The sequence below is a fragment of the Lissotriton vulgaris genome, chromosome 9, assembly GCF_964263255.1.
Source record: "Lissotriton vulgaris chromosome 9, aLisVul1.2, whole genome shotgun sequence".
Lineage (NCBI taxonomy): Eukaryota > Metazoa > Chordata > Amphibia > Caudata > Salamandridae > Lissotriton > Lissotriton vulgaris.
The window spans coordinates 132,286,999-132,306,591 of record NC_141697.1 but is presented as its reverse complement, the minus strand read 5'-3'; the positions used below and the strand labels follow the sequence as shown (position 1 = coordinate 132,306,591).

The window sequence follows — 19,593 nt, the reverse complement described above, 5'->3', positions numbered from 1 at the left end:
CCATACTGTAGGGGATGCGGGGCGATTGTTACACTACTGTCACCTTTACAGCAGTTATAATTAACACTGGACGGTGGAGTTAAAGGTTGGGCTTAGTCTGCCCGCAGGCTGTCATAGGTGGTGGTCCATTCATTACAGGCTCCCTGCCATTAGTAGGCCGGGGAAGTTTGCCCAATTTTAGGTGGGTTTCCTGATGCAGACTCCTGTCATGATATACATCGGGCCCACTCATCGTTCAGTTTTGACAAAAGTGCATCCACTGCTCCTTCTCGTTTCTGTTTTAACCCCTCCCATGCTCGTGACGGAACCCTTCCCTCACGAGCCTCGGGTGAGCTGTGCTGGTGACGGAACGGTACTGTCACGGCCCGCTCGCCGCGCCTGCGCGGCGCGAATTCTGCGCCTGCGCTGACGTTCTAATGGGCGGGCGGGTACGTGACGGAACCGTTCCGTCACAAGCACAGCTCACCTTAGGGCCGTGACAGAGCGGTTCCGTCACGAGCACGGGACCGCCGCGCGGCCTCGCCTCCCCCTTAGCGCTTCGGCGGAATTGCCGCCGCAGCGAAGGGGTTAAAACATTAGACAGTGCGACAATGCAGTATTTCAAAAGCAGATGTTACTACAAAGAGCAAATTTTGATAATAAATGTTTATTAGTAGACAATAGCAATCTTAAGAGGCATTGCATAGCTTCATACACACTTTGACCCCAATTCCATCACAGACTCTCTCTCTCTCTCTCTCTCTGTGAGTCAGTCTCTCTCAGTCAGTCAGTCTCTCTCTCTCTGTCAGTCTCTCTATCTCTCTCTTTCTGTCAGTCAGTCTCTCTCAGTCAGTCAGTCTCTATCTCTCTCTGTCAGTTTCTCAGCCAGTCAGTCTCTCCGTCAGTCAGTATTCAGACTCTGAGTCAGTCAGTCTCTACTCTCTCTCCACTCTATCTCTCTCTCTCCATTCTCTCTCTCAACTCTGTCCACTCTATCTCCAATGGCTCTCCCTCCACAGTCTCTCCCTCCACAGTCTCTCCCTCCACTGTCTCACTCTCTCTACTCTCTCTCCAGTCTCTCTCCTGTCTCTCTCCTGTCTCTCTCCACTGTCTCTCTCCCCACTGCCTCTCTCTCCACTGTCTCTCTCTCCACTGTCTGTCCACTGCCTCTCACTCTCTCTACTCTATCCACTCTCTCCCCTCTCTCTCTCTTTACTCTCCCATCTCTCGCTCTACTCTCTCTCCAATCTCTCTACTCTCTCTCCACTCTCTCCACTCTCTCTCCGCTCTCTCTCTCCACTTAGGGAGCACCTCAGAACTCAGGGAGGGCTGGAGATGGCAGGGGTCAGTCAGTGTCATGACGTCCTTAGAAGCAGAGTGCCTTGCACATTCTCATCTAAGTGCTCTTCCATTCCTGATGCTTTGCTGAAGTTTTAAAATCTTCTTGGAGTTTCTCGTTGCTCCAGTGGGTATCATTTGTGATATTTATGTTTCCGTTGTCTAAATTGCTTAATTTTGATTACAATAAAGTGTCACTCATAGTCGTTGAAAATGTCACTCATAATTGCATTGGAATTATGAAAATGTCACATATAGCAATCTGAAACCTTGGCAACTATGGCTGGCCTCTTGGTTCCCATTTGCTTCGCTGTTGCTTCTTCCTATTAGCTGGCCTCTCATTACTGACCTGCTCCCTGTACCTTGTCAAATGGCCTCTCTCTCTCTCAGCTGACCTATCGGCCCTCCAATGGCCTCTCTGCTGCTCTTACTTTCACCTGACCCTGGCTGGAGGCCCTCCCCTCCTCAACTGGACTCTCTAATGCCTTACCTCTCTCATCAGCTGGCCTCTCCTCCGATGTTGGCCTCTTTCCTGACCCTCCCTCATCGGGTGGCCTCTCAGCTGCCTTCTCGGTCCTCCGAATGTCTCTCTGCCGCCCCTCCCTCCTCCTGCTGCTGCTTCAGAGCCAGAAGCAAGACTCAGAGAGTAACAAGCATTTACAATGCAACGGTTTCGCCTTTGTAAAAGTTAGAGCTATTGTCATTGTAAATGACAATTTTTTTTATTTATGTGTTGGTTTTGAAAACAGATAAATAAATGGCATTGTCATTTACAATGCCAATAGCTTAATCTTTCGCAAATGTGAGACCTATTGCTTTTGCACCCACACGCACACACACACAGAGCCACCCACACAGAGCCACCCACACACACACAGAGCCACCCACACAGGAGTGAGGGCGGAGGGATGGAGGGAGAGAGCAGCGTGAATCTCTCTGAATCTAATGAAAGCCCTTCCTAAGCCTGATGTATTGCACCTGGCAGTCACTTGGTCTGCTCTAGCTATTGAATAATTGAAAGGGTCTGATCGGGGGGAGGGGGGACCTTCCCGAGGAAGTGTCTCTACACATGTACATTTCCAGGCGGACCTGCTCGGCTCCCCCTCTCTGGAGCAGCTTTAAGTGTTCCACTCTTGGTTGTGTGTCTTTCCTTCCCTTGTTTATTCGTTTCCTGTCCCTTGCGCTCTTTCTATGGCGGGCGTTTTTGCGGCGGTGGGAGGCGCTGTCTCTTCTGGTGACCAGAGAGAGCAGACACGAGGGGCACAGATTGAGCGAGGAAAGAGGAGGGGTGAGAGGAAAAGAGACGGCAGGAGGGGAGAGAGAGTGAGAGAACGAGAGAAACCGAAACTGTAAGAGGGAAGAAAGAAAGCTGAGAGGGAAAGACTCACTACCAACATTGCATGACTCTCAGTGGAAGAGATTGCGAGACACTTAGGAATTTGCTAGCATACAAGAAAGAAAGTTAGAACCATGAAAGAATGTTGAAATCAGGACCTGAAAAGACTACATTCAATTACCTTGCAGAAATGTACACATTAACATATGATATTTCAGGAAACGATTGTTATGTGCTAGGAATTGGGTACTCAAGAACACAGCAGCCACAACACGGACTATTGTGACCATCTTTGATTATACCACAGATGTTAAGGCTACTTAACACACTAACTAGAAGTAATAGTGACATACAGGTCGTTGACAGAGATGGGTTGCATTAGAGGTATTCCCTCACATACGTCAATTTACATTACAGTCGGTGACAACTAAATAAACACTAAAAAAGTATTTCAGTTAACAACTGTATAGTTCAACTCAAACAAATTGATGGATAAACACGAGGCGGGCGCAAAGAAAATCCATACTGCCCGGCCTCACTCCGCCCATGCATTCTTCTGTCAAGCCAAGCTGTACCCTCTGCCCCTCCCACACAGCAGGACGGAGCAGCTGAGACCCTCGCACCCGTCCAGGAGGTCAAAGGTCAACGCACAAAGCCCCACACAGCTGAAACGCACCCTGCTGCAAGCACCAGGCCGAGACTGTAGAATACTGTGTCTGCTCGGTTTGTTATCAGACACCGTGCCAAAAAGTGTTTACCCAGGCCATTGTTTCTTGTACTTGAGAACACGTGAACTGAGCCAAGACTACAGTGCCGAAGTGCAATACAAAAGGACAGTGTGGGCCCTTCAGTTGGGGACCAGTGGGACACACTGGCCCCCAGAGCGCACGGCGCCGCTCTCACCTGTCCACAGCGTGTGATCCTCGGCAGAGGCCCGCTTCGAGCTGCGGGTCCTGGGGTGCGTGTTCCCCATCCTGCGGGGCTGCAGCGGGAGCAGCTCCTCCTCGTCATCGCCGTAGGCTGGCTGCCAGGGGGCGGCGTGCAGGCAGCCCACCACCGGCTCGGCCCGCAGGCAGTGCATGTATGCGATCATTGTGAGAGCGGGGAGACCCTCACAGACCCCAGGGGCTGGTGAGCAGCGAGGGGAGGGGCCGAGCCATCCCCACAGGACCAGGAGCTGACCAGGGCTGGGCGGAGAATGAGGCCCGGACCGAGAGCCCTGCAAGTGAGCGCAGCCGGTGCACGCAAGGCAGCTCAGAGTGCTAACGCGCCTGCTGCAGCGTGTGTGAATAGCATCTACAGCTCCAAAGTACTAGCTCCGGGAAAATAAATCTGGGGTCGCTGGTCCGACTGCGGATCCGTGTGTAGCCTGGAAGCTACCAGGTGCAATCCGTGCAGGACAACTTAGACGGTCAATGCTCCTACTGGAGAGAAAGAGTGTGACTGTGTGATCTGCATATCACCAAGTGCCCATCCCAGGTCAATAGCTCGGCAGTCACCGGACCTCCTGCAGATGCTCACGCATCCTGCGTGTCATCGGTTCCAATCCATCTCAGGCGGTAAATATGCCTGCTGGGAAGAATGTGTGTGTGCTCACCGCGCCCCACAGTAGGTCACAAGTACCAATCCCAGGTTGAGAGCTCCGCTGTCCCTACTCGTACTGCAATCACGGTAAGTGGTCCGGGGTCGAGTTTCAATCCAACAAGACTGCTCAGTCTATCAATGCGCTAGCGCAGCCACAATCCCAGTTATGTAGATGTGCGTTCACTGCTCCTTCCACAGAATTGCACCATTCTGTAACGAGGGCTCAATCCATGTAAAACAGCTCAGGCTGTTCATGCACCTGCTGTAGAGATGCTCGTGTCTGAGGCCTACAGGCAGCAACCCAGGATCCCGGCTGGAAAGCTCTGCGGTTACTACTCCTTATGCAGGACTCTGTGCAGGCTGCAAGTCCCCGAGTTCCATCTATGAAACACTGCCAGGCCATTAATATCTTCGTAGGAGAGATCCCCGAGTAATTTCCAGTGTATGTGGTCCAATCCAAGTAAAACAGCTCTATACGTCATGTCAATTCCTATACAGATGTGTAAGACACATGCAGTCCATGAAAAACATCTGTGTGTGTGTGATATTTTGCCAAGTGTAGCGATCAGTGCAGCCAGCAGGTCGCTGGTTCCCTACCAGTAAGATAGCTCGGTGCGTTAATGTACCAGCAGCGTAGATCCACTTGCAGACAGCAGGCCATGGCTTCCAATCCACGAAACGTATCTCAGGGGGTTAATACACGCGGTATTAACATCTGTTGCAATTGGCCGATGCCGCCTCTGCAGAGATCTTCACATGGGTCCCTATCTCAACAGGTTTGACTCATCCTTTCATCCTCCTGAGATAAAAATGAAATAAAAATAGGACCACCTGTTGGGCAATAATAACACATCAAAGCCCTATCAGGGGTGCTCGATAAATCATCATATCCACAGCAGCGGCCAGAGGCTCCTGGACAGGGGTTGAGGTCCGCGCTTCGCCTTGGAGCCTGTCCCATCCCGCGCTCCTCACCGCAGCCTCTCACCACCGAGGCGCCCTCCGATGCAGGACCGCCCGGCCTCGCCTAGTTCTGGGAACTTTATTTCTGTCCGTGACCCCGCGACATCTCCAGAGGGGGCGTCTTGGCGCTAAAATGCGCAATAATACACTTTGAATGACTGACACGAGGTGAGGCGTGGAGCTGGGTATTCATTGGGTGGCGTGAAGGGGGGGGATGGGAGGAATAACATGGAATGCTGGGGGAAGGCAAATGGCTGGATGGACGAGATGGCGACGAGGCACTACAGGAGGTATAGGACTTGGTGTGAGGTGGGAACCCTCGGGTACGGGTATGAGGTCGGGGGGCCTTGGATGAGGTGGAAGGGTTGGTATTGAGATGTGAATCTTGGGTATAAGGTGGTTAGAGGGCAATGGATGGGGGCTTGGGTGAGATGTAGTGCTTGGGGGCAGCTCAAACATTTCAGGAGCTGTGGTGAGACTGAGGAGAGGGGGTGGCTTTGGGGTGAGGTAGAGCACGGGTGGGGAGATGCGTCTTTTGGTGCGGGGCTCTTGTAAAGTGGACGCCGTGCGACACGAACAGTGCTTGAACTGGCAGTACAGACTCACCGCTCCAGTACAGCTGTTTACAGCCGGGAAGTGCAGGTACTCTCCTATTTAAAGCACTACAGCCCGGCTAAGAAGTGTCGGGGTCCTCCCTCACGAATGGAACAAGTGCCAAGTGGTGCGCGGGGCGCACTCAAAGCCCTGTCTACGAAGACAGCACCTCGCAGCCGCCAGTGGACGGAGAGTCACAGCCTTATCGACTGTCACGATATATCATGAGGTCTGAGGTCAGCGGCGGCTGCCTCTAGGCCTCATGATTTCAGACGTCCCTGTCAAGTGTGCGCGTGCTGAACCTGAGACCACACATCTTACTGAAATGCACTGAATGGCAATAAATAATATATATGTTTTATACTATGATTTATTCTCTCTTAAAATAAAGGACAGGTGGCAACCCCCCACGTTCCCAGTTGGCACCTGCTCGTCCCTCCGAGGTCGGGGGTTACATACTCCAGGGAGAGACCAGGAGCGGACTGGTTACTAATTAAAAGGGAGGGGGCGGGAAAGGGGGAGGAGAGAGCTGACGACGGCCGGCCGGAGCAGAAGACGGGCACCAAAACAAGCGGGAGGGGGCGGGAAAGGAGAGGCCGGAGCAGGAAGGCGGGCATTAGAGAGAAGCGGGAGGGGGCGGGAAAGGGGGAGGAGAGAGCTGACGACGGCCGGCCGGAGCAGAAGACGGGCACCAAACAAGCGGGAGGGGGAGCAAGGGAGGTGCCGGCAATGCCGGAACAGACTCGGGGGAGTTCCCGGCGTCGCGTGACGTCGGCAAAAGCCAAAGAATCTCGGGAACGCCCCCGTGTCTGGTCCGGCATTGACGGACGCCTCTCTGTTCCAATGGCTAGCCTCCATTTATGGAGCTAGCCAATGAAGCAGAGGGGCGTGTTCAAGTCACCCATACTAGAAACTACAGATTTCTCTGGAGGAGGAGCCTAACGGCTCCGCCCCCCAGCGAAACCTAAAAAGGGGGTGTGGGGGGGGGGGGAGCAGACAGACAATAACATTTGGCAGCTGGAGCATCATCAGGCAGCGGACATCAGAGGCAAAGTAGGAAAGTCAGACGCAAATCCTCTGAGATATGAGTTAGCCAGCAGACAATCAGACCCGCCCACTCGCTCTTGGAATAAGTTAAGGTGGTTCTCATATCGGAAGAGTTTGTCATTTTTGTGAAGGAACAGGCGTTGGCAATCCTCTACTAAGTTTTTTTCTATCTGTCTTACCTGTGAAATGAATCGGCAGCAATTCCAGGCCAGGGCCCCCCCAGTTCCGCTGTTGCTTCATTTCATTTTTAGTCCGACTCTTCTTCCACAGTTGAATTCACCATCCCGCGCGCTCCAAGAGGTGAAAGTTCCTTGTGGACCCACCCCGCCGGGGCCCGGGCGTGCGCATGCGCACCACCATTACCAAACAATTAGAGGCCTCGGTACCAAAACTGCACCGCTCCATTTAAATAATGGGGAGGCCGCCTCCGTGCGCACCATTTAATTCATGATTGAACTTCAATCATGAATTAAATGGTGCGCCTGCGCACACAGACTTGAGGATCCACTGAAACTGAGTGAGGGGGGCCCGAGGGGGCCCTTGGAGCTGGGAGGCCCCCCGCACTGCAGGGGCTGCGGGGGCCTTTGTTACGCCCCTGCCTGGGCACCGTTCAGTCCGTACCACAAAACCCACTGCACACGGCCAAAGGCAGTGCACAGCAGGGTTGGCTGCCTGCTGAGTGGCCGGGCATTGCAGCCAACTCGTGCTCCACACAGTCGAAGTCTTTGCACAGGAGGCTTTGGCGCATGCTGTGAGTTAGATGCCCGGCCTGGCTGCCTGCAGGAACACACGTTGTGCATGGCTGAAGATTCTGTGCACAGGCGGTTGGCCTCCTGCAGAGTTGTGTGTTGGGTGTGTCTGAAAGCCAAAAGTTGCAGTCCACCATCACTATGCTCAGCCAAAAGTTTGTCTAGTTAAGGTTCGTGCCTGCAGAGGGTTCGGCACAGAAACTGGCTACCGGCCAGTCCCTGTCGCTGACCACCAAAGGCCATGCATAGTGGGGGTGCGATATATGATCACACAAAACCTCAAAATTAATTTAAAAACACAAAGGTTAAAGTGAGACCATGGCTAACCTTGATTAAAACACATTAACATATGTTGAAAAAAACTTAGAAATTCATCTAAAAAAAAAACCCACATTCAAACTACACTCATGGCTACATATTAAAACTGAAAAAACACTGACATTTGCAAATTATGGTTAGGACAACAATCAATAACGCATACAATAGCCATGAATATCATAACTTGCTCACCAAATACCTTTATGACGTCAATCAAGACACTCTAGAGTTTACACTGTTGTGCTATTATAGAGCTTGGTCCACAGAGGAGGGGATATTGGTAGGTAGTATAGTTATCGAGACATGCATGAAGTTTATTTAGAGTTTGTACTCTGCTCTGCATTGGCAATTTATTGCTCGCTTTGGCAAGAAATCCCTCCCTCTATTCAACTTTTCATCCCTACTGGACTTCCTTCCAATATGGGAAGCTCTGTTTGTGGTGTTGCTCTAAAATACTGGAATGTCTTAATTTTGGAAAGGCCTGGCTGGAGTCCAAGAGGTAAGATCTAGGTTCTAGAGGGATGTGCACTGAAAAGATAGGGCTTCTTAAAACTTGATTTTCTCACATAAACAGCAAAAACACTTTAGCAGCCAAAAGACAAGTCTTACAAACCGTCTACTACTTTTTTAGTGCTGAGAAAATGTGTTTGAAGCAGCCAGGGATATTTTTGGAGGTACCGAGAATCTAGAGCAGACCCTTGGAGTCCATGCACTGCACTCTGCCTCTAAGAAGAAGACGGTAGAGAAAGAGACAACGACTTCCATGCTTAGGAAGTGAATCCATGCTGCTGAAAGGAAAAGATTTGCAAGTAATCCCAACCCCCTGCCTGAAAGTTGGCATCTAGTGACTTGCTCCAGAACTGTGGGAGTCATTTCCAGAAATGCCCCTGGGGGCATTGAGATTCAGGACAGCCTACAACAGGAAAGAACTTTCTCAGAGAAGCTAGAGGAGCTTGAAGCTGAGAGAGGTATTGCCTTCTGGCCAATTGAAGATAACCCACTTGATAGGAGCAATATTGGAAACATTTGGGAACATGTTCCCAGCAACTTTTCCTAAGGATGAGTAGGTTTATTCACACTAGCTCAGAAGCAACCAACATGTGAAACTGTTTGGAAAGTAACATTTACTCTGAAATTCCAATTACGTGGAAATGTTTCCATTTTTCAAATAATCTGGTGAATCCTTATAGATTAAATATACTTTGTGTTTTGGGAGACTTTGGTGGGCCAGGGGTTGGCTCACAGAGCTGTTTTTTTTTTTAGAGAAAAAGCAGACAGCTTTGTTTGAACATACAAACATCCACGTCCTATTCTCAGCTTTTTCTTTCTTGCAAATAGTTCTGACTGCTGCATCACATCAAAGGTATGTCTCTTCGACCTAAATTGTCAGATGCTGCCTGCTGATTTGAATCAAGTGCCCTAAATGCAGAAAAGGACACGCCGAGGGAAAGTCCAGCACACATCCGATTACCCTGCACTGTTCATCAGAGATCCATTTGTACAGCTTAGAGATGTTCAATCTTGACTTCTGCAGTCACAGAGGGCTCATGAGATCACCAGCCACCTCGACTATGGCGACACCCTCCATGTAGGCATCCCCACCAAGCTCCTAGGAAGAATCCAGACCATACAGAATGCGCCAGCAAGACCCATCCTGGACCTTCCCAAACCGTCACACATCACCCACCACCTCAGAAACCTCCACTGGCTCCCCATCCAGAAGAGATGCCAGATTAATATCCTCATGCACCACAGCAAAGCCCTCCAGGATCAAGGACCATCCTACATCAACCATCGACTGAACTTCCACCAACCCTCTAGACACCTGCGTTCCTCCTCTCTCACCATCACCCAGACCCCCGCATCCTTCACAGCCACAGCAGGGGCTGCTCCTTCTCCTACATCGCTGCCTAGACCTAGAACGAGCTACCCCTCCACCCCCGTACAACACTCTCTCTGGCAGACTTCAGGAAAAAACTCAAGACCTGGTTTTTCAACAGAGACAAGGCATCCTCAGCACCCAGAGACCCCGAGAGGTGACCGTGCTGTACTTTACAAATACTGTTTGACTGAATGATTGATGAGATGAGCATATTCGAGATACACCTTCTTTCTAGGGCCTGTCAGATGTTTTTTCTCCCATAAGGTCACTAATTCCAGACATTTAAATGGGCAGCATTAATAGAGGGGACAGGAATGTGAGAGTAACAAAGAGGGATTAGCGCTATAGGCACTACCGTATAGGTGGAATTGGCGAAACTAGGAAACAGGTCATTTTAGGTAAAGGCAGGTGTTGATGTCATGGGGTACCACGTGTAAGCAGGGGTGAAAGTGACGGGGCACGGGTATGAGCAGCGGTACAGCGATATGAATAGGAGTATGGGTGGTAGTATAGATAAGAGCAGCAGTATAAAGCAGTACAAGCAAGGGAACCAGAGTGCAGACATTGGCTGCAGCCAGGCTTTTAAGTGGGGCGGGTCCAGCCTGGAATCATTCTGGTACTAAGAAAAACTCACTTTGGAACAGGTCCCTACCAGGCTCAATATTCCGGTCTCTAAATTTGCAAGCAAAGATACCGATCATATTCTCAGTAATGGCTTAAGGGCCTCCACATCTGCTGTGCAGTCCCTGTTTACATTTCACACGTTTGACTTCACCTTGCATCCGCTAAGAGTATTTGCTTTTCGGAGATTATGTATTTCTGTACTTTTGTTCATGCATCATAGGACTCTTGTACAATAAATACTATAAACGGAGATAATTGTGTTGTACTGTCCCTAGACTCGCCCTACACAATGGCCTTAAAGCTGGACGGTGGCTGCTCAGCATCCTCCTCTACTGGGAGAGAAGCAGGATGAATGTGTCCTTCCTTTCACTGCTAACACTGCACCCGGAGTCCTGGTTAGTGGAGACCTGAGCTACCTCGCTTTTGGAGTGCTCGGTGGCCCATGTCGCTGCAGACACTCTGTGTTTTCAAAGGTTACCCTCTTCAAAGTTAAGGACTGAGACGAGGAAAAGTAGAATTCAAAATAAAAAGACTGTATGGTCTTCCCTGGGAAGTGTTGGATGAATGCTCAGGGAAATACAGTGCAACATATGCAACCATCGGTGAAGGGACAGTGTGCCATATTACACCGATGAGCTGCCCCCGGGTAGCTGGGTACTCGCGAAGCCCTTGAGGCAGTGCATTCAAGTGAAATACAGAGACATTGTTGTAAAGCGTCTCCATGTTTCACAGTGCGGGTGACAACCTTGAACCTTCCGACACGTTCAAGAGGGAAGAGAGGTGCCCTTGCAGGCAGATGTATGGGCATCTGCTACAGAAGGCTGCCTTTTGGAAATGCATGGAAAGTGTGCCACCTTTTTGTGGCGCACTTCCAGTGAGCCTCCTAAAGGCTTAATACATCCATAATATGGCGTGGGCACCCAAGGCAAGGTGATTCCTTCATTTGCTTGGGGCCACGCCCCCATGCAAATGAGAAAATGCCATCTTATGATAGCACTGGTGCAACTTGTGCACTATCAGTATTACAGAAGGGGACGCACAAGCATCTGTGGCCCCCCTCTTTAATGCCTTTGTGCCATGAGGGTGCACAAAGCAGGCGCACACACTTCTTGCACCCCCGGGACACATTGTTTAATGGCGATTTAATGTTAAGAACCTTAGCAATTTTTACACAGGTTTTGACAATGAAATGTACATCCTCATTGCCAATTAGTTGTTGATTAGAAGGTAAAAGATGGAAAATGAATTTTAGACACCTTAGCAATTATTATTTTTTTGTAAATGATTTGCACTTGCCCCACTCTGATGTCATAGCCAATCAGAATTGAAAGAAACTGACTCAGTGGCCAGTTAACAGTGAGAATGGCTGGCTATACATATGACTTAGAAATGTAACTTGGCATTACATAATGAAAAGTGAACAATAGAAATGATTACTTGGCTATACTGTGCATGGGAGGCTGTTATTAAGAAGGGGATAATTAGCTGTAATTGCTGAAACGTATGAATCAATCAATTCTATTGCCTTGTATATTAGCACACATTTAAAAAATATATATATATTTTTTTAATAAGTATACTGATGCGTAGCAGGACATAAAAAACATAGATTTCCATAATCTCATATACATTCTTAATAGCATGTTGTTCTCTTATTTACCACTGAGTTTAGCTCAAGTCTCTACGTATTCTGGTACTTGAGTCCACCGTCAGTTGACTTATACATTTCAGTGTCTATTCCCCTCGTCGTACAACAGTTATCTCGTTATATCAATTCAAATCCCTCTGTATCATTTTATATATCTAATACTTTGTTGCTGAGTTAATGTTCACTACTTTTAACTTAATATTAGCAAAATGTGTAACAGAATGGTACAGTAATCTAGGATGTCTTAATTGATTGCAATGATTTTAATTAATCAAACAATAAATGTATACATATGCAATATATAATACGGCCCCTCGTGGCCTCATGTTTTCTCCCCCCAAAAATCATTAAATAAATAGCGGACGCTTTTGATCAGCCTTCTTCATCCACTGTTTAGATGTTATTCACATTTTGATTTGACCCACCACAGTACAGAGCATGGGTCAGCCCCCTTCTGCCACTGGAATTCTTCACTGTAAGCGGCTGAATGTTGCTTACACACATCTGCCAACAAAGGAGTCAGCTTCAGTGCCAGGCTTGGGGGCCAATCTTGACTTCTACTTTGGATTTTATTTTATGTTTTTTTGGCTTTACCAATGTTTTTTTGCAAGGTTAGATCCACACATTGAAGAAAAAAAGCAACAGGCCTGCCATAGGCCAGATCTACTGCCTTTGTCAATACTTGTGTTCATCAGATGGCAGGGAGGCCCAAATTAAGTTAGCTTTGCTCGCCCTCATACAGAAGTTTAGATAGGTTCAACAGTGGTAAACAGGCATGAAGGATTTTAACGCGTGGACATTAACACCCATGAGAGGGGGCATCAGGACACCCTCAGTCCAACCAATTAGAAACCATACACAGAGATGGGAGAATCCCAGAATGAAGCAGACCCCGTTGTGTGGTTAATGGGTCTACCTCCTGTGTCAGGGGCAAAATACATGGCACCACACGCGGACAGTAGTACGTAAACTTATAGTCCCAATCATCCCAGGCTGTTATATCTTATGGTAAGCACCTAAAAAATGAACTCCACATTCTCCTAACCTTTCACACGCACACTTACATAGGACATAGATTGTGCGCACATATCTAAGTAAACAATTACATACATAAGGACATATTCACAAGAAAATGTTGGACCGCAGAGCTGCGCAAAATTTTGCAGCACCATGCTCTGACATTTTCAAAACGCAGGGATGCACCATATTCACAATACAGAGCACCCCTGTGTTCCCCCTAGCGCTGGCGCAAAAAAAACTGCCTAGCAACAGCGCAGGCACCCTGCTGCCATGTTGCAAGGGTGCCTGCGCTGTAGGGACGATTGTTTATGTGCACAAAGGGACACCTTCCTGCACATAAACAATCAATAATGGCGATTTGCACCTTCTATGTGTGCTGAGCAAAAAACGAGGAGAAATTAATAATTTCTCCTCGTGGCGCTATTCTATCTCCTGGTATTCCATGACGTTAGTTTTTGATGCTGCTTCGGCCTTGTAAATCTGGGGTAGTGTCAAAAACAATGGGTGTTGTGGTGGAACGCCCACTGCAAGAACCATTGCACGCCCCTTTGCCGCAGAGGAATGTGGCGGAAACAGGCATATTTACAAGGTAGTGTTAAGCCATGCAAAGTGGCTTAACGTCACTTTGTAAATACAGAAAATGGTGTTGTGCCACCAGAGCATCAAAAAAAGTGATGCTCCGGTGGCGCTGAGAGCTTGTAAATACGCCCCATAGTTTACACACATCCACCCACTCCGTAGGAAATGAACCAGCGGCTCTCGAACTACTGTGACCAGGTAAAGATGTAAATCACTTGTGATAATTTACACCCCCTGCTTTGTTGACTCAGCCTTACTGTATCTTCAGTCCAGATCCCTCTGCTCTGCAGTACAGGAAATAACAGGACAGCGAGCACCGGCTCAGAAACATTCCATAAATGACGTTGGCGCAGTCTCGCGCCCTCCATTCAGTTTGACAACCGCTTGAAACCAGATGACATGAAACAGGCTAATGAAAACCCTGCAGCCGGGGCACCATCAGCACAATCAAATAACAATCTGCCTGAAAGCTTGGCGAGTGCGCGTGACAGCACGAGCCAATCAAAGGATGCGAAGAAGGAAGCCCAGCATACCTGATACCGTACAGCTGAGCGTATAACCATGCGGGACTTGGAAGGGCCAAAGCGTGACACCTGCCCAGGGTTTATTTAGGCGCTACGCACCAGGATCCATTGTATGCTATATTAAGCGATTAGAAGCAAATCACGAGGATCACTGTGTGCATCATTTAGGTATCTACAACTAGCGGAGCAAGGATGCTATGGGCCCTGGTGCAAGTAAGGAAATTCCCCTTTGACTGCTGTTTGAGGACTAAAATACAACAATTAGCAGGGTTTGATGGGCCTCTCAGGACTGTGGGCCCTGGTGTCACTGGAACTCAACGCTATGGCTTCTCCAATGAGTAACTCTTCAGCTACCTCGAAGTAGCTCTCCTGGGTGCAACCGAGTTTACTAATTAGAAGCTTATGCTTGGTTGAATGGATATATGTTTACAACATTTCAAAAATGTGTATTTGAGACAAAAATGTGCGCGTTTTCAGACCCCCGCTACAGAAACATGCAAAGCCTTCTCAAGCAACGACTCCATTTCAAAATAGTACTCGCCAATAATTAATGATTGTGCCCAGCATGGAAGCGCTGAAATGCCATTTTACCAGCAGTCTTTCAACCTCTCAGAGTAATATTGTCTGTGTAAAGCATTTACAATGTTGCAGTCAGCAGAAAACAACTCTAAGCATCTATACTTTAATAAAAGATGGGTCTCCTTAGTCTGCACATCCCCCCCCCCCCACCCCCCCACCCCCCTAAGCTACGTTTTAAACCCTCCTTCGTGGACGTTTGATGTTTATTATCTAATCGCGCCACAGGGCATCTTGAAACATCACTTCGCGACAAGAAACCGCAACGCAGAGTGGTACTGTACATTATGCATTTTGGTGTACTAAGGGGGGTGCAGGGGTTTTAGATTATGCATATCCGATCTTGAAAAGAGTTGTAAACTCATTGGGACACTTCAGCTGGGGATATTAAAACCATGTGGGAAAAAAAGTCACATCTTTAATGCCCCAATGCAGTTATTAAAACGTCATAGGTAACTAGTTAATCGTTGCAAACCTTGGGAAATACTGTGCATTCCATGTGCAGCATTTAATACATTTTGGTTCATTTGAGTTAGAAATCATTTTTACTGAACTCTTCAAAGTAGGCACAGTGGCGGCTCCTCCGCTAAGGCAGAGGAGTGTGGCCCCACTACTTTTTAGCACTGAAATAAAGGAAAAATAAAATACCAACCCAGCTTTATTATCATTTATTTTGTCCTGCTCTGGCAACTTTCCGGGGCGGGGCTGCTCTGACGGCAGGGGCAGGGGCAGTGGGAGCACACTCTGTAAGTGTGCATGAATGTTTGGCCGGTCGTCTTGGGCAGGCCAATCATCCATGGGCACTTTGCATGTTCTCCAACCAGGCTGTTTTACAGCCTGGGTGGAGAACATGCTCAGGCTCTCCTTGCCTGTCTGAGCGTCGAACCATGGCGCTCAGACAAATCACAATGCTGCATTGCAGCGTAGTGATTGGCTATGGGGAGCCTGGATGTGCTTCCTTATCCGGTCAGAGTACAGGACTACGTAGGAGAGATGTGGCAAGGAAGCGGCTAGAAGGTACGTTTTTTCATTTTTCATTTTTTTTTTACACCTGCGTCCCCTCCTGCCCCCTGCCTCCCCACCCCTGATCTGTGCCAGTCGTCACTGAGTAAGCGGCACATGGTGCAGCTATGTGGAAAATAACGCAACAGCAGTATCAAATAATTCTGATAAGTGATCCAGTGAAGCTGATATGCATAGTAGTTCACCATGTTTGCACCTTTTTATACCTTCCTGTGCCCTTTATGCATGTTGTAATATATGTGCTTGTATGTATAAGATTCACATGCAATGCCCTATTATAGCTATGTTTCTACTCTATGTGTGCAATGTATGCATCGCGTTACATTAGGCAGACAAAGGGTTCGGAGAAACATGAAATTCAGCTGATATGCATTACTGCACTTTGTCCTGATGTGAAACTATATTTCCTATAGAGAGGACCTTTTCCTACAAATATCCAGAAAAGTCGGACAGGTTGTGCAGCTCTGTCTCTTCCTGATCCACTAGGGGTAACTTAAATGGTCAGATAAATGTGGGAGTGCACTGCTGCACTGCTACACATCTGCAGAACTGAAGTGGACATGACATGTACATGCCACCTTCTTGAACCACACATGCCTTTGGACACTTTCTTCATCTGATTGCATACGTTATCCACGGGTACATTCCATTTATATGATCAAGGTTTATACAATTAAGGTGTATAATTAAAGCATAATATGCACACATGTAGTATAGCCTTTACAAGCTGTAATTCAGATTTACACATCAAAAATATTAGTAAATCGTCTCCGAGGAGATTACGCTGACTAAGGTTGACCTCTAATTAGGGAACCTAGATGCTCTGGTCAGTATTTTTGCATATAAAAAACTCCAAGGTCTCAAAAGTGTGATGTATTAAGGGACTGTGGAAAAGAAACGTGAATATTTTCTGACGTGAGGGTTCATTTGGGTATCTGTGGCTTTTGGGGCTGGCCAGGAATACTAACTCCTTCATGAGTGTAAGCCGCGCGGTCCATGAGTGCGATGAGGAGTCTAGAATAAGGTTTGAGAGGTCACAATTACTAGTCGTAGGTCAATATTTATATGTATATTTATTTTATTGATGATGCACCACTAATGCCAGAAACAGACCTTACTTATGTGATGCCTTAAAAGACAATACAGATGCGAGATAATGCACAATAAAATATTAAAACATGTTATAAGATAATTGATGAAGATATACCCAAAGTTCAGAGCTAAGTCAAACATGGAAGCATTCAGCTGATGGGTGATAGTGACACATGCTTCCCTATGTGTTGTTGAGACTGCTGATGCTGCAGAATAAGCTTTGAAGCTGGTTTCAAGGAGCTATTTCCGATGCTTTCAAATGTTTCCCTACACTTAGTGCAGGATAAAAGAAATTGCTAGCATTCACACAAAGAATTTTCAATTCTATTAAGGACACGGAGGTGAGGATTATGCTTTCTCTTTCTGTACTGAAATTTAACAGCAAACAATGGAAAAAAACGTTTAAACATTTCACCAAACTACATTTCCCACAATGCCATGGTGCAACACCACCAATCATAGAATCTGTGCCCCTATATGAAGAGTCCCCAACATGACCACTTCCTCTTTCTTTGCTTTGAAAGAGCACTATCTATTAATGAAACTAATCAATAGTGCTGTTTAATACTGTGTTTAGCTCTGTTATAGTATTGATTTATCTTGTGCTTTTTCCTTGACACGAGGCCCGGCGTGATCCGCCGTCGCGGACGCCCCCGCGTACACGCATGCTTGTTGTGGGGCTCTCAGGATAATTGTTTTACCTCGGCTCGCGGCGAGGGAGGTTAGCGCGGCCCTCGCGCATCAGCTCACTACACCTAGTGCAGGATTCAATGAGCTTTAATGAACAGGAAGTGGTTAGCGAGGTATTAAGGAGTCAATGCTGCAAGAGCACCATCAGTTCGACTGATTAGATCATGAAGTAATGTCAACAATCACTTCTAAAAACAAACTTCACCCTTTGTTAAGGATGCGAACTGTATTAGGGGACTATTGAAATGTACACATAGAGATAATAACACTGGAAAGTGGCACTGAAACTATGCCTACTTGGGATAAAGAAAGAAAAATTAAAGGACTAATTTGCTGTCAATAATGCAGAGATGTATCCAGAAGCCAATTAAGGCTCAAAGCAAATCACCAGCCTGCAGGAAATAAGCAGATAAAAAGACAGCTATAGTTCAATCGCTTTGTATTCAACATGGACAATATTTTGACCTTGAGAAACACTACCATGACAAGTCAGTTCCCATGCAATTTAAAGTGGATTTTCAAATTCAATTGCAATTAGTTCAGTGACTGATAGAAATCAGAAGAAATGCTGTTGAATGCAGTCTGTCTTCCCTTTCTACCACCACGTGGTTCACATGTATATTGTTTCTAATATGGTGCCCATCTGTGAGCATCTTGAGTTAGAATCAAAATGTGTTGGCTCAGTTTTTCCCTGTTTTCCATAAAGTTGTTTTTCACCAGCACCCGAGCGTGTGTGAAACACTGGACAGGAGCAGTGTTCTGTGGGATGTATGTAGGTATCCTGTATCCGCTCACATACGCCTCCTCGATTGAGCTAGAGGACTTTGGAATGTATGTTTGGTTGAACAGTGTGTGTTTGAACATATTACACACACACAGATACATATGCACACACACATATACACATGTTCACCCAAAAATGATTGTGATGCATAATTTTCGTGTTGTACTTCTGTGCTTGAAGACAACATAGTATTTTCACCCGTTCACATCAGGAATCTTTCTACACTAAATTTAGCATTTCACCTCTAGCAAGGTACCAAAGCCGATTAGACCAGCAATGCTTGCAGAAAAGACTTATTTTAGGGCATATAGTTGTGATGCGAGGGTGTTGTACCATAACATCACTCACAACTAAAATATCATATACGAAGAGTGATATTAGGGGAATTTGGAACTTGTCTCAGGTTTTTGATGCTGGTTTTTCGTGCAAGCCAATGTTATGAGGTACCGTGCTGATTGACATTATACTTAATGATTGACTGACGAAATGCACCATGCTACTGTTATAGTCTTAAGATTGTAAAGCAGAAAGATGGTCATTGCAGCTATGTAAAATTAAATATTTAATTTTAAAAACAAATGGCTAAGACCCGCATGCTTAATGCTCGGGACTAGGGACCATTTCTCCGCACTTAGGATACTCAAGACTGATACTAGTACAAGCCTAGTGTGTGGGGTTGCCAAATTCCTGAGCTGGGCTTGGCTGATTAGATTAAAGGCTATGAGATGACCCTATTTTTAGCTGATTTTTTAATATCCACAAAGCTGCTAATGTTTAATATGCCTTTTAAACTATTTATTGTAATATGAATGTTTTTATTGTAAACCCATTTTGTAAATTGTAACCTTTATGAATTGTGGCTTTTATATTTTGTAAGTGCTTTTATGATATCTTGTATATCGAAATAAAGCTTTGAATCAATGAATAAAAAAAAATATATTTTTTTTAATGAAATATTACTAGATAGAAATATTATGTCCTAAATATTTTTTTCAAAAATATTGCCCCATTGGACTTGGGAATAGAAACTCGACACCTGTTTTCTTTGGCAGGATTTGCATTGATGGTCTTCAGATCGCTGTATGTATGAACGGCGAGCTCTCAGCTCACTGAGCCATCCAGCTGCCTTAGAAATTGATGTAATTCTCCATAAAGGTCCTTATTGGGCCTTAAGTGCAGCTACTCTGCGGTGTCTTTTTTTATTAATGGTCAGTGACCTATTGCAGAGTGGAGGCCTGAGGGCTCC

At 46.9% G+C, this 19,593-nt stretch overlaps 1 protein-coding gene across 1 annotated transcript in view; it reads right to left on the bottom strand.

Annotated features, from left to right (window-relative positions):
- Nucleotides 1-19,593, bottom strand: part of TTC9 (tetratricopeptide repeat domain 9) — a 243,788-nt gene that overhangs the window by 118,118 nt on the left and 106,077 nt on the right. The window lies entirely within an intron of this gene.